Source organism: Puma concolor, chromosome E1, assembly GCF_028749965.1.
Source record: "Puma concolor isolate L17-30 chromosome E1, mPumCon1.1.hap2, whole genome shotgun sequence".
Taxonomy (NCBI): domain Eukaryota; kingdom Metazoa; phylum Chordata; class Mammalia; order Carnivora; family Felidae; genus Puma; species Puma concolor.
In genome coordinates, this window is record NC_141680.1 from 49,791,125 (window position 1) to 49,803,699 (window position 12,575).

The 12,575-nt window shown below is 49.1% G+C and overlaps 1 long non-coding RNA gene across 1 annotated transcript; it reads left to right on the forward strand.

Annotated features, from left to right (window-relative positions):
- Positions 1–4,263: 4,263 nt before the first annotated feature.
- On the forward strand, positions 4,264–12,284 carry LOC147574482 (uncharacterized). Its single transcript, XR_015244245.1, has 3 exons — positions 4,264–4,407; positions 4,539–4,683; positions 11,965–12,284. It is a non-coding gene; the product is annotated as an uncharacterized LOC147574482 (long non-coding RNA).
- The last annotated feature ends 291 nt before the right edge of the window (positions 12,285–12,575 follow it).

The window sequence follows — 12,575 nt, forward strand, 5'->3', positions numbered from 1 at the left end:
GACAGAGCATGAACGGGCGAGGGGCAGAGAGAGAGGGAGACACAGAATCGGAAACAGGCTCCAGGCTCTGAGCCATCAGCCCAGAGCCTGACGCGGGGCTCGAACTCACGGACCGCGAGATCGTGACCTGGTTGAAGTCGGACGCTTAACCGACTGCGCCACCCAGGCGCCCCATCAGCCCTCTTTAAAAAAAAATTTTTTTTTTCAACGTTTATTTATTTTTGGGACAGAGAGAGACAAAGCATGAACGGGGGAGGGGCAGAGAGAGAGGGAGGCACAGAATCGGAAACAGGCTCCAGGCTCTGAGCCATCAGCCCAGAGCCCGACGCGGGGCTCGAACTCACGGAGTGCGAGATTGTGACCTGGCTGAAGTCGGACGCTTAACCGACTGCGCCACCCAGGCGCCCCACCCAGGCCTCTTTTAAAATAGCCTTTGCTTCTAGAAATTTCCAGCTTACTGGCATCTTCCTGCCCCTCACTTCCGAAGCATTGCTGGAAAGGTGCCAAGATGATTGTCTGAGTTGGGATTTGTTCTAGGTGGTTTCTTGTGTTCTTGCGGGAGTCCGTCCTGTCCCTGTGTGAGCAAGGGCTCTCCTCCATGAGCCCCCCTCAGAAAAAGGGATGAGATCGACAGAGTTTTGCAGCTTCTTCCTTTGCCCCCCTCGCTCGCCCTCTCCCCCCATCTCTGATGTCCATTTCTTCCGGTCGTGGAGTCAGATAGTCGCAGGCTCGGCCATTCGGCAGAGCGACCGCATCTCTGAATCTCTGCGTTTCCTCAGCTATGGGACGCAGCCCCTGTCTTCACGGGGACGTCCCTACACCCGAGGGACGGTGCAGGTAAAATGCAAGCAGAAGACTTGCTACAATTGATGCTCTGAAGTCATTCTGTGCCTGGAGTTTGATCTCCACCACTGAGTCTCTCTGCCTGGACCTGACCCGTGGACTCCCAACCCTGGGATCCAGCTACGAGCGAGTTTGGCAGATGAACCGAGTTCTCTGGGCCCGAGATTCTATAACCCTGTTACCCAGAGCCTCCACATCCTGACCTCTGCCACGCCAAGACCTGTCCCTCGGTTTGACCTCCTCACTAGAACAGTAATCCTCTTACTGACCGGTGGCAACGTCCCCAGGCCCCAAACTTCAACAGCCCCGTTCCGTCTGTGCTGCCTAACTCCTTCCCCTCTTTGCTTTGGATCTCCTGGCATAAGCACCCACCCAGACACCAAAGCACTGAGACCAGCCGATGCCTTCTACTCAGGACCTGGCTCCTGACGTGCCTTGCGCGTTTGTCACGTGGCTGCCTACAGCAAAGTGTCTTGCACACACGTCCTTGGCCGTGTTAAGAAAGCAGTATGATTCGACAAGTTACTAAGATAAACAAAAACAAAACCTTGCATGTGTAATGACAATTGACACTATGTGTAAGGCACCTGCTGGCAAGTTATCACCTTGGATTAGCACAGCAGTTTCATGCGCGAAATAAGAATAATTTCACTTACTTTGAAGATGAAAGATGAAGGCACAAAGGAGTGAATTGCCCAAGGTTGGTGACTCCGTGGTGGCGCCAGAAGGAGTGTCCCAGGGGCTCCTGGGTGGCTCAGTCAGTTGAGCGTCTGACTCTCGATTTTGGCTCAGGTCTTGATCCCACGGGTTCGTGGGTTCGAGCCCCGCATCGGGCTCCACGCTGACCGTGCAGAGCCTGCTTGAGATTTTCTCTCTCTCCTTCTCTCTCTGCCCCTCCTCCCGCTCTCCCTCAATAAAAAAACTTTTAAAAAATCAACAAAATGAAATAAAATGAGGGGCACCTGGGCGGCTCAGTCGGTTAAGTGTCAGACTTCGGCTCAGGTCAAGATCTCCTGGCTTGTGATTTTGAGCCCCGCGTCGGGCTCTGTGCTGACAGCTCAGACCTTGGAGCCCGCTTCGGATTCTGGGTCTCCCTCTCTCTCCGCCCCTCCCCCGTGGCTGCGTTGAAGGCTACAAAAGCTACAGAAGCGAGCTGCCATGCCAATTTAAAAAGGAGGAGGAGGGCCACCTGGGTGGCTCAGCCAGTGTAGGCCTCGGACTCTTGATTCCGGCTCAGGTCATGATCTCACACTTCAGGAGTTTGAGCCCCGCGTCAGGCTCTGCACTGACAGTACAGAGCCTGATTGGAATTCTCTCTCTCTGCCCCTTCCCCTCTCACGCTCTTCCAACAAATAAATAAGTAAACATTAAATAAAAATTAAAAAATAAAAAGGAGGAGGACTGAGAGAGGAGTGACTCCGAGGGCAGCAAGGGGGGACATAGGGAAGCAGAGAGAACTTTTAGTCCCGAGGGTAGGGGCCCCCAAGCTTACACTTTGGCACGCTTCACAGAAATGGCAAGTGCTCAGAGGAGATGGCCCACTGGCGTCCCCAGGAGTCTAGAGCCTTGGCTCTGGGGCGCCCACTCCCGCCACAGTGAGAATTCCTGGATTTCAGACATGGCACGGAAACAGAGATCTGCAAGATTTCAAGGGACTTCAGAGGTTTGGACAAAAACCATGGTGGACTGACCATCCCCCATATCTTTGGCATCATCAAAACCTCCTGGTAGCTATGGAAGGTGAGGGAAACCCAATCGTGACTGAGATTGCGTTGCCTAGAAGTCTGTTGAAACAAACGCTTGAAGTAGGATTTAAGTTGATTTGATTTAAAGAAGAAAATTAGGATGGTTCTTGAACCCCTGGGGCTGTGGATGCAATAGCTACCATTCTTCCTTCATTCATTCATTAAGAATTTAGCTAATATGGGGAGCCTGGGTGGCTCGGTCGGTTAAGCACCTGACTCTGAATTTCAGCTTAGGTTGTTTTGTCGCTGTTGTGTGATGGAGCCTCAAGTCGGGCTCTGGGCTGGGTGTGGAACCTGCTTGGGATTTTCTCTCTCCCTCTTTCTCTGCCCCTCCCCCACTGGCATGCTCACACATGAACTCTCTGTCTCTGAAAAGAAACAAATAAATACAAAGGGGCACCTAGGTGGCACAGTCAGTTAAGCGTCCAACTCGATTTTGGCTCAGGTCATGATCTCACAGTTTCATGAGTTCAAGCACATCGGGCTCTGTGCTGCCAGGGAGGAGCCTGCTTGGAATTCTCCCTTTACCTCACTCTCTCCCCTCTCCCATTCATGCTGTCTGTCTCTCTCAAAATAAATAAACCTTAAAAAATTTTTTTTAAAAAGAAAGAAAAAGAATTGTTTTAACTTAAAAAAAGATAGTGTCTTCAAAAAAAAGTTGTGTCTTCTTTTGGGGTGCTTGGGTGGCTCAGGTCATGATCTCATGGTTTGTGAGTTCGAGCCCCACAGGGGGCTCTCCACTCTCAGCACGGAGCCCACTTCGGGTCCTCTGTCTCCCTCTCTCTCTACCCCTCCCTTTCTCTCTCAAAAATAAATAAAAATATTTTTAAAATATTGTGTCTTCTGTAAAGAGCAATGGTCTTGACCTCATTGTTGTCCCAGTCCTTGGCCAAACTCAGCTCCTTCACATTGAGTGTCCCCTGAGCATCTATCCTGGACCTGCCTTAAGTCCTTACCTGCAACAGTAACACCTATAGGTCCTTTCCCCTGGCCCAGCCTCCAACTTTGCTTAGCTCAGTGAGAGTGAGAAGGAAAAAATTGTTGGCAATGAGGTCAGTAGACTTCTAAGAGGAAAGTAACTCCAGTAAAAAGAATCATTCCTCGGGGTGCCTGGGTGGCTCCGTCCGTTAAGCATCCGACTTTGGCTCAGGTCATGATCTCATGGTCTGTGAGTTTGAGCCCTGCGTCGGGCTCTGTGCTGACAGCTCAGAGCCTGGAGCCCGCTTTGGATTCTGTGTCTCCCTCTCTCTCTATCCCTCCCCCATTCATGCTCTCTCTCTGTCTCAAAAATAAATAAACATTAAAAAAAAAAGTTAAAAAAAAATAATCATTCCTTTCAGAGACTCCTTATCATGAGTTCTGGGATTCCTTCCAGCTTACGGATCTGGGGGTGAATGCCCACTGGGGGCGTCCTCCACGCAAAACACTTTGGGACCATCTGATCCTCTCCCACCAGCAGCTCAGTAAGGTTGTCCTGTGTGGCCATGAAAGAAAACCCTATGTGGAATATCTCTGGGAGCTCCAGGACCACCTGGGAGGACCTGAGGAGAAGCAGAATTCAGAGAGAGCTGTGGCATGGGGTTGGGCACCCCAGCACCTAGGACACCTCTGTGACAGAGCTGATACCCATTGATGATGCTGCCAATCACACTTTGCGTCTCACCAATGACAAGAATGAGAACCAGAATAACTCCAAGGACGTTCCAAGGACAATGGTTCAAGGGACCTACTGCTCTCTCTAATCCCTTGAAAACTGACTATCTTGGATTTTACCTCTGAACCCGCCCACTAGCCACATGGGAATGAGCCCGTTTTCAAGGTGGAGGATTCTTCCCCAGACCACGTCCCTTCCAAATATCCGACCCAGGGGCCTCCATCAATCTGCCTAATGTGGTCCTACTCTCATCCAACTTCTTTTGCCCGGATCCTGACACCCTCTACTCGTCCTAGGTCCTCCATGGAGCAACCGGCCATCTCACCGTCCCAGGAGCCAAGAGGCAGCCCCAGCTGTGCGGGGTGAGGTAGGAGATGCTCACTGAAGTAGGAATGGGGCCTGTGTTCTCTCAGACGACTATGAAGACAAGGGAGAACTGAGGTAACGGTGCTAGACACTATCAATACTCTATTTCAGGTGTTCTTGTGTCATGCAAGCTTCTGTGGGCTGACCTGTGGTCTGCAAGCTCTGCGTGAGCCAGGATCCACATCTTTCTTCTTTTCTTTTCTTTTTTAAAGTGTATTCATTTAGGGGCACCTGGGTGGCTCGGTCGGTTAAACGTCCAACTTTGGCTCAGGTCATGATCTCACAGTTTCTAAGTTTGAGCCCCGCAAACTGTTAGCTGTGCTGACAGCTCAGAGCCTGGACCTGCTTCAGATTCTGTGTCTCCTCTTTCTGCCCCTCCCCAGCTCACACTCTGTCTCTCTCTCTCTCTTTCTCTCAAAAATAAATAAATATTAAAAACTAAAGAAAAATTGTTTAAGTTTATTTATTTAGAGACAGAGAGAGAGGAGAGGGGCAGAGAGAGAATCCCAAGCAGGCCCCGCACCGTCACCACGGAGTCCGATGGCAGGGTTCGAACTCACAAACCATGAGATCACAACTTGAGCTGAAACCAAGAGCCGGACGCTTAACCAACTGAGACACCCAGGCATCCCACTGGGAGCCACATCTATCTTGTTCAGTGCTGTATCCTCTGACCCCAGAACTATGCCTGGCACAAGCAGGCACTCATTTAATATGTGCTGAATGAGAAACAGCCTGGGATCAAAACTATTGTTTAAAACATTGGCTCTGGGGGCGTCTGGGCGGCTCAGTCAGTTGAGCGTCTGACTTCAGCTCAGGTCATGATCTCATGGTCTGTGGGTCTGTGAGTTCAAGCCCCACGTCAGGCTCTGTGCTGACAGCTCAGAGCCTGGAGCCTGCTTCGGATTCTGTGTCTCCCCCTTTCTCTGCTCCTCCCCGTTGCGCTCTCTCTCTCTCTCTCTCTCAAAAATAAATAAACATTAAAAAAATGTTTTAATAGAAATAAACAAATAAAACATTGGCTGTGGTCTAAATTCCAAATACCTAATTACCTTCATGGTGACAGCTGGCACTCACATAGAGCCGACAGTGCCCCGGGCACTCATTCACTAGATGGCTTCAAAGCAACCTGTAAAGCAAGTCTTGTTATCCCACTTGCTGGATGTGGAAACTGGGTCTCAGGATGTGACTTGCCTAAAGTTTCATGGAGATTAAGAACTGGGGTTTGCGAAGAAAGGCTAGGGGATCCCATAGTGTGTTTCTGTTAACACATGTTCGCTGGGATACAACCTGGGTCCAGTTCTTACAGATACATTCTTCTACGAATTTATTTTTTATTTATTCTGTTCTGAGTCCCCCCTCACCGGGTGGAGCCCCATGGAAGCAGCCAGGCTCAGTGCTCCCCCGGAGTTGGGTTACTGTGGACAAGTCATTTGACTCATCCTGTTAGTTTCTTCAGGGAATTTTTAGAGTCCCCATTCCCCAAAGAGATACTGTGAATGTAAGGGGGAGAGAGAGATGAAATTGAATACTATTCATAGTGAAGTTTTATACACTCATAAAAATGAGGTCTTCAGATGTGACCGAGTAGTGAACTTAAGAGTACAAGTTAAGTAGTTTTTAAGACTTGCCTTCGAACCAAGATTTGACCACAGCTCCAATCCTCTCCTATGGACAGGGCCAACTGGCCATTTCAACACACTTTACAAGTAGACTAGAATGAGCTAGAAACACCCTATATTTAGAAAGTATTTTGGGGCACCGGCTGGCTCGGTTGGTAGGGCATGCAACTCTTGATCTCCAGGTCATGAGTTCACACCCCACGTTGGGCAAAGGGTCTACTTAAAAAAGCAAATGCGGGGCGCCTGGGTGGCGCAGTCGGTTAAGCGTCCGACCTCAGCCAGGTCACGATCTCGCGGTCCGTGAGTTCGAGCCCCGCGTCGGGCTCTGGGCTGATGGCTCGGAGCCTGGAGCCTGTTTCCGATTCTGTGTCTCCCTCTCTCTCTGCCCCTCCCCCGTTCATGCTCTGTCTCTCTCTGTCCCAAAATAAATAAAAAACGTTGAAAATTTAAAAAAAAAAAAAAAAAAGCAAATGCAAGTAGGAAGTATTTTCATATTGATGGAATATGTGCGTGTATGAGTGTATTCAATTTCTTTAAATCATTATGAAAATTAATTTCGGATGTATACACATGTAGAGAGACTAGTATAATGAATCCCATGAACTCATATGTAGATTCAACAATCATCAAATTCATGGCTTAGCACCTTTCATCTAACCCCCTCCTTTTCTCCCTCCCCATATTATTTTGAAGCAAATATTAGAAAGCATATTTCTTACATAAATATTTTAGTATATATCTCTGAAAGAGAGGGGCTTCCTTTAGAAAAATATAAAACAGCTAAAACAAAATAAAAATAATTCCTCTTATCGTCAAATATCTACTCAGAAATCCACCTTCTCTTTGTATTTATCATACGTTTTTTTAGGTTTGTTTAAACTGGGATCCAAATAAAGTTCCCGTATCGCAACTGACTGATGTCTTTTAAGTCTCTTTAGATGAGACTTTCCTGCTCTTTATTATACTCTTCCAATTTATCTTGTAGTCGAAAACCTAAATGATATTTTAAAAGCCTCAAAATAATTAGAATTATCCTGAGATCACATGTTGGTCTTAAAGAAAACCTGTATCAATTAAGAGAAGACAATCATCCATGCTTTCTCCCTTTTGTAGTCAAACATGGATTCATTTACAAGGTGGTCATCAACAAAAAGATACATTACCTTGTAGTACACAGGCGTCCCTGCTTAAGATAATTTTTAAATTGTATAAACCAGTTTTTAAGCCATGGAAATCCTATAGAGTGGTTTCTAAAAGGAAAAATAAAGTCCCCGAGCACATCGTATATGAAAGAACAGCATACAGAGCTATGGCAAGGGCGAATACCCAGGGCACAGGGCAGAGAGTGTTCTGCGTGGATAAGAGCATGAAAGTGCATAGAGATTAGCTGCTCTTTATTACGGGGCTCAAGGCTTCCAGAAACATGAAAGTTTAAAGATACCTGGTTGCTATGGCTGCACAAACTAAAGAGAGACAATCCTCCTTTACCTACAATGTAAGGAAGAGTTTAAGGGGCTGCTTTTATCTCCATAATTGCTTTAATTTCCCATTACCCACTGCGGGAGAAGGAGCGGAGCTCCTGCCACTAACGGGCCTTGGCTGAAGCCCTGTGGTCCCAGGGATGAGCCTGGGTGGGGGAGGGGAGGGAGAGAGGACCTTCTCTCCCTCCTGTCTTCTCTGGGCCCTTTCACCCCTTGCCCTTTGAGTCTTCCCAGGGTACACCCTGCCCCGAGAGGGTGTTTCCGGGCCGAGAGCAGAGCAGCTGGGCCTGGCGGTTGGTCAGAAGGGACTGGGTGTGGACTGTGGTCTGGATGACGCGAGGGGCGCCTGCCCTGGGAACGGAGCCAGGCTGAATTATTTTTCTGGCTATTGTGGGTCTCAATATACATTCCTGCCTCCCTGTCCGGGCTGGAAATTCCATTGCGCTGAGCATGGTGTGTGTGAGCACGTGTGTGGTATGAAGAGCATGTAGGGAGAGGCTGGAAGGACCCGGGCTGGTGGCTTTCCCAGCCCTCAGCTCCCAGCCAGGGTGTCGCCCCTTTCAGGTAGAGCAAAGAGGCCCTCAGTCCCCTCCAGGCCACCTTGGCGGGGCGGGGCGGGGGGGGTTGGAGGGTGGGGGGGGGGCAGCGTCAGCTTGACATTGAGTGGAAAAATTACAACACTAACAGGCCTTGATGGAAGGCTCCGGACCACAGCCTGGCATTTGCTATGCATTGTTTATCCTCCTTGCAACTCCCCAGCTGGACGGGAAAGGCCTGGAGGGGACGCAAGGAACGGGAGCAGGAGCTGGGTGAGGCCAAGCAACGCGCTCACTCGAAGTGAAGTGAGACCGATGAGCGCATTTGGCTCTGGCGCTGCGATTCTAGGCAAGTCATTTGGCCCCTCGGAGCCTCGGTTTCCATAGTTGCGAAGTGGAAATAATAGAAATACCCACCTGGAGAAGTTAATTCAAAGAAAAGATGAGCTAATGCGTGGAAGGTCGCGTGATGAACTAAAGCACTATCCAAAAATAAGGTCAGGAGGTCGGAAAGGAGCTTGCTCGGCCCAGACCCAGGTGCTCTCCTAGTAACAAGGCACAGCTTCTTGGATGAAATACTTCCGGTCGGTCAATTAGGTTATCTCATTGTAAGAATATCTTGTCTCTTTGCATAACATTCAAGATTTTCATATTATGTTTTATTTACTTATTTATTTTTGTTTTATTGGGGAGGGGCAGAGAGAGAAGGGAGAGCGAGAATCCCAAGAATCTCCCTCCAAAGGGGGAGAGAGAGAGAACCTCGACTCGCGGCTCACTCTCATGCACTGTGAGATCAGGACCTGAGCCAAGATCAAGAGTCAGATGCTTAACCGACTGAGCCACCCGGTAAATTTGGGGGAAGAGGGAACAGCCTGAACAAGGACTGGAGGTGCGCTGACCCCAGGTGAGGCTCAGAGTACGGGACGGGTAGCCAGGGGCCAGATCACGCAAGGCTTGGTGGACTATAATAAGCAACTTTTTTAATGTTCATTTATTTTTTAGAGACAGAGGGAGGGGCAGAGAGAGAGGGAGACAGAGGATCTACAGCAGGCTCTGTGCTGACAGCAGAAAGCCCGACACGGGGCTTGAACTCGTGAACCATGAGATCGTGACCTAGGCCGGAGTCTGACGCTTAATCGACTGAGCCACCCGGACGCCCCTTACTTTTATTTGTTTTAAGCAATCTCTGTACCCAACATGGGGCTCGAACTCAGTACCAAGGGGTGCATGCTCTACTGACTGAGCCAGCCCAGTACAGGCTTCTTAGAGGGCATGTGTGGACCAGTCTGATTTACGTTTCAGGGTCCCATTTACTGCTATGGAGAGGAAGGACAGGAGAGAAGCCGGGGGGAATGTAGGCAGGTGAGAGAGGACGGAGGCGTGGGAGGGTGGCTGCAGTAGAAATGCCGAGGAGGCGCTTTTGAAATATTTTCTGGGTAAGGTCGACAGGACTTGGTGACGGATGGGGGGGCAAGGGACGTGTGGCATCAAGTCCCCATGGAGTCCAGGGCAGGGTTATTTCCCCGATAAATACAGTGCAGTGCTGTAAGTGTATTTCCCTCATGATTTTTTTAAACATTTTATTTTTAACAGAATTTATTTATTTGTACTTATTTTATTTTAAAATGTTATTTATTTTTTTATTTAAAAAAAATTTTTTTTTGTATTTATTTATTTCTGAGACAGAGACAGAGCATGAGCAGGGGAGGGACAGAGACAGAGGGAGACACAGAATCAGAAGCAGGCTCCAGGCTCTGTCAGCAAAGAGCCCGACACGAGGCTCGAACTCACAAGCCCTGAGTTCGTGAGCCGTGAGATCATGAGCTGTGAGATCATGCCCTGAGCCGAAGTCAGTCGCTCAACCGACTGAGCCACCCAGGCGCCCCAAGTTTTATTTATTTTGAGAGAGAGAGCACACGAATGGTGGAGGGGCAGAGAGAGAGGGAGAGAGAAAGAATCCCACACAGGCTCCGTGCTGGTTTGACGTGGGGCTCGAACCCATGAACCACAAGACCATGACCTGAGTCAAAACCAAGAGTTGGGACGCTCAGTCGACTGAGCCGCCCAGGTGCCCCATAGTTACATTTTTTTCTCTAGCTCACCTATTGTAAGAATACAGTGTATAATACATATACAACACGCAAAAGATGTTAATTGACTATTTATGTTACCAGTAAGCCTTCCGGTCAAGAGCGGGCTATTACTGGAGTTTTGGGGGAGTCAAAAGCTATACGTGGATTTTCAACTGCAAGGTGGTCGGCATCCCAACCCCTGTGTTGTTCAAGGGTCGGTCAACTGTATTCATAAAGTGCTTCTACACCGTCATGTTTTCGAGTGATTTGACTCTTCCTGGACAATCCATGCTCCTGTATGAGCGGCCATCCTAATTGTGGACACAAAGTCTCTGGGAGAAGTCCTGTAACCAAACACCTCACAAGGGAGTCCACTTTCGCTCAAACAGCAGTGACGGGGCCCCACCCCAGCCTCTGGGTGGGCGGCACTGGGAAGGAAGGGAAGATGTAGATAGACTTCCAACAATTGTCTTCCTGGTCTTGCCCAAATCTGTTTACTTCAATCACTATAAAACCCAGGTGCAGGCACTCAGGCAAATAAGAGGAGAGAGCGGCGCAGGAGGAAGTGCCCTTGAACTCTCCAATCAAAAAGAACCCTTCTCCCTTTGCTGAAATGATCCTTTCGCGAGCAAGGGGCGCGCGCTGGCAAGGATGCTTACCAATCAGATCCCTGGCTCTAGAGCTGCCTGGTGGTTCACGGTCAGCAACGTCAGGGCAGAGGGCTTCGTTTCTTTATCTCGAGGCCCTGGCTGCCTCCGTGCACCAGGCGCTGACCTAATGCTTGCAGTTAAAGCAGAGAACGAGACAGGGATTCTGTCCCCATGAAGCCCGAACTGACGAAAAAAGTCCCAACAGATTAAGAAGTAAAATATAAAGGGGGCGCCTGGGTGGCGCAGTCGGTTAAGCGTCCGACTTCAGCCAGGTCACGATCTCGCGGTCCGTGAGTTCGGGCCCCGCGTCAGGCTCTGGGCTGATGGCTCAGAGCCTGGAGCCTGTGTCCGATTCTGTGTCTCCCTCTCTCTCTGCTCTTCCCCCGTTCATGCTCTGTCTCTCTCTGTCCCAAAAATAAATAAACATTGAAAAAAAAAATTAAAAAAAAAAAAAAAGAAGTAAAATATAAGGGGCGGGGGGGGAACCCGGGTGGCTCAGTCCGTTAAGCTGCCGACTTTGGCTCAGGTCACGATCTCACGGTTTGTGAGCTCAAGCCCCGCGCCAGCTCAGAATCCGAAGCCTGCTTCAGATTCTGTGTCTCCTTCTCTCTCTGCCCCTCTCCTCCCCTCCATGCTCTGTCTCTCTCTCAAAAATAAACATTAAAAAAACTTTTAATAGGGAAGTAAAATATAGGGGATGTTGGATAGTTAACAGTTTTCTGGGTGGAAATGAATGAGGGAAAAAGACATTAGAGAGCGGCATTGTGGGCACAGAACGGGAGGCTTCGCTGAGGTGCCATTTGAGGACAAACCCCAAGGGGGGGCGGGGGGAAGAAAAAGATTCAGGAAGAAAGAATAAGGTACAGAATTGCAGGAGCAAGACAGAGCAGGAGAGCCGCAGATGAGGTCGGGAGGACTACAGTGAGGAGAGACACAGGGACGCAGGTTTGAAAGACACTCACGTGATTTGTCGTCTTCTTCTGATTTTTTAACAGGATCGCTCCATCTGTTACACTGAGAACGGACTGCAGGGAGCCAGGGTGGAAGCAGGAGGCTGTCTGGAGGCTTCTGTAGTAACCCGGTGGAGAGAGCATGCCACCGGGAGTCGGAACTAAAAAAGCAGTGCCTTTCAAATCAAAACCACGATGAGTTACCGCCTCATACCTGTTAGAACGGCGACTGTTAACAACCAAAACCACACCCAAAAAACAACAAGTGTTGGCAAGGACGCAGAGAAATTGGCGCCCCGGTGTCCCGCTGGTAGGAATGCGACAGCGTGGCAGTTTCTTAAAATATTAAAAATAGAATTACTGGATGATCTAGTAATTCCACTTCGGGGCATACATCGGAAGAGTTGAAAGCAGGGTCTTGGAGAAATATTTGTACATCCGTGTCCACAACGAAGGGGTTCAGAACACGCACCATGAAATACGCATTAAGAATTATTTGTTAAAAAAAAAAAAAAGAATTATTTGTTGTTGATTTGAGTAAGCTCTACACCCAACGTGGGGCTTGAACTCACAACCCCAAATTCACATGCTTGAGAGTCATACGCTCCATCGACTGAGCCAGCAGGCGCCCCTGATAGAAGAATTATTTTGAGGGG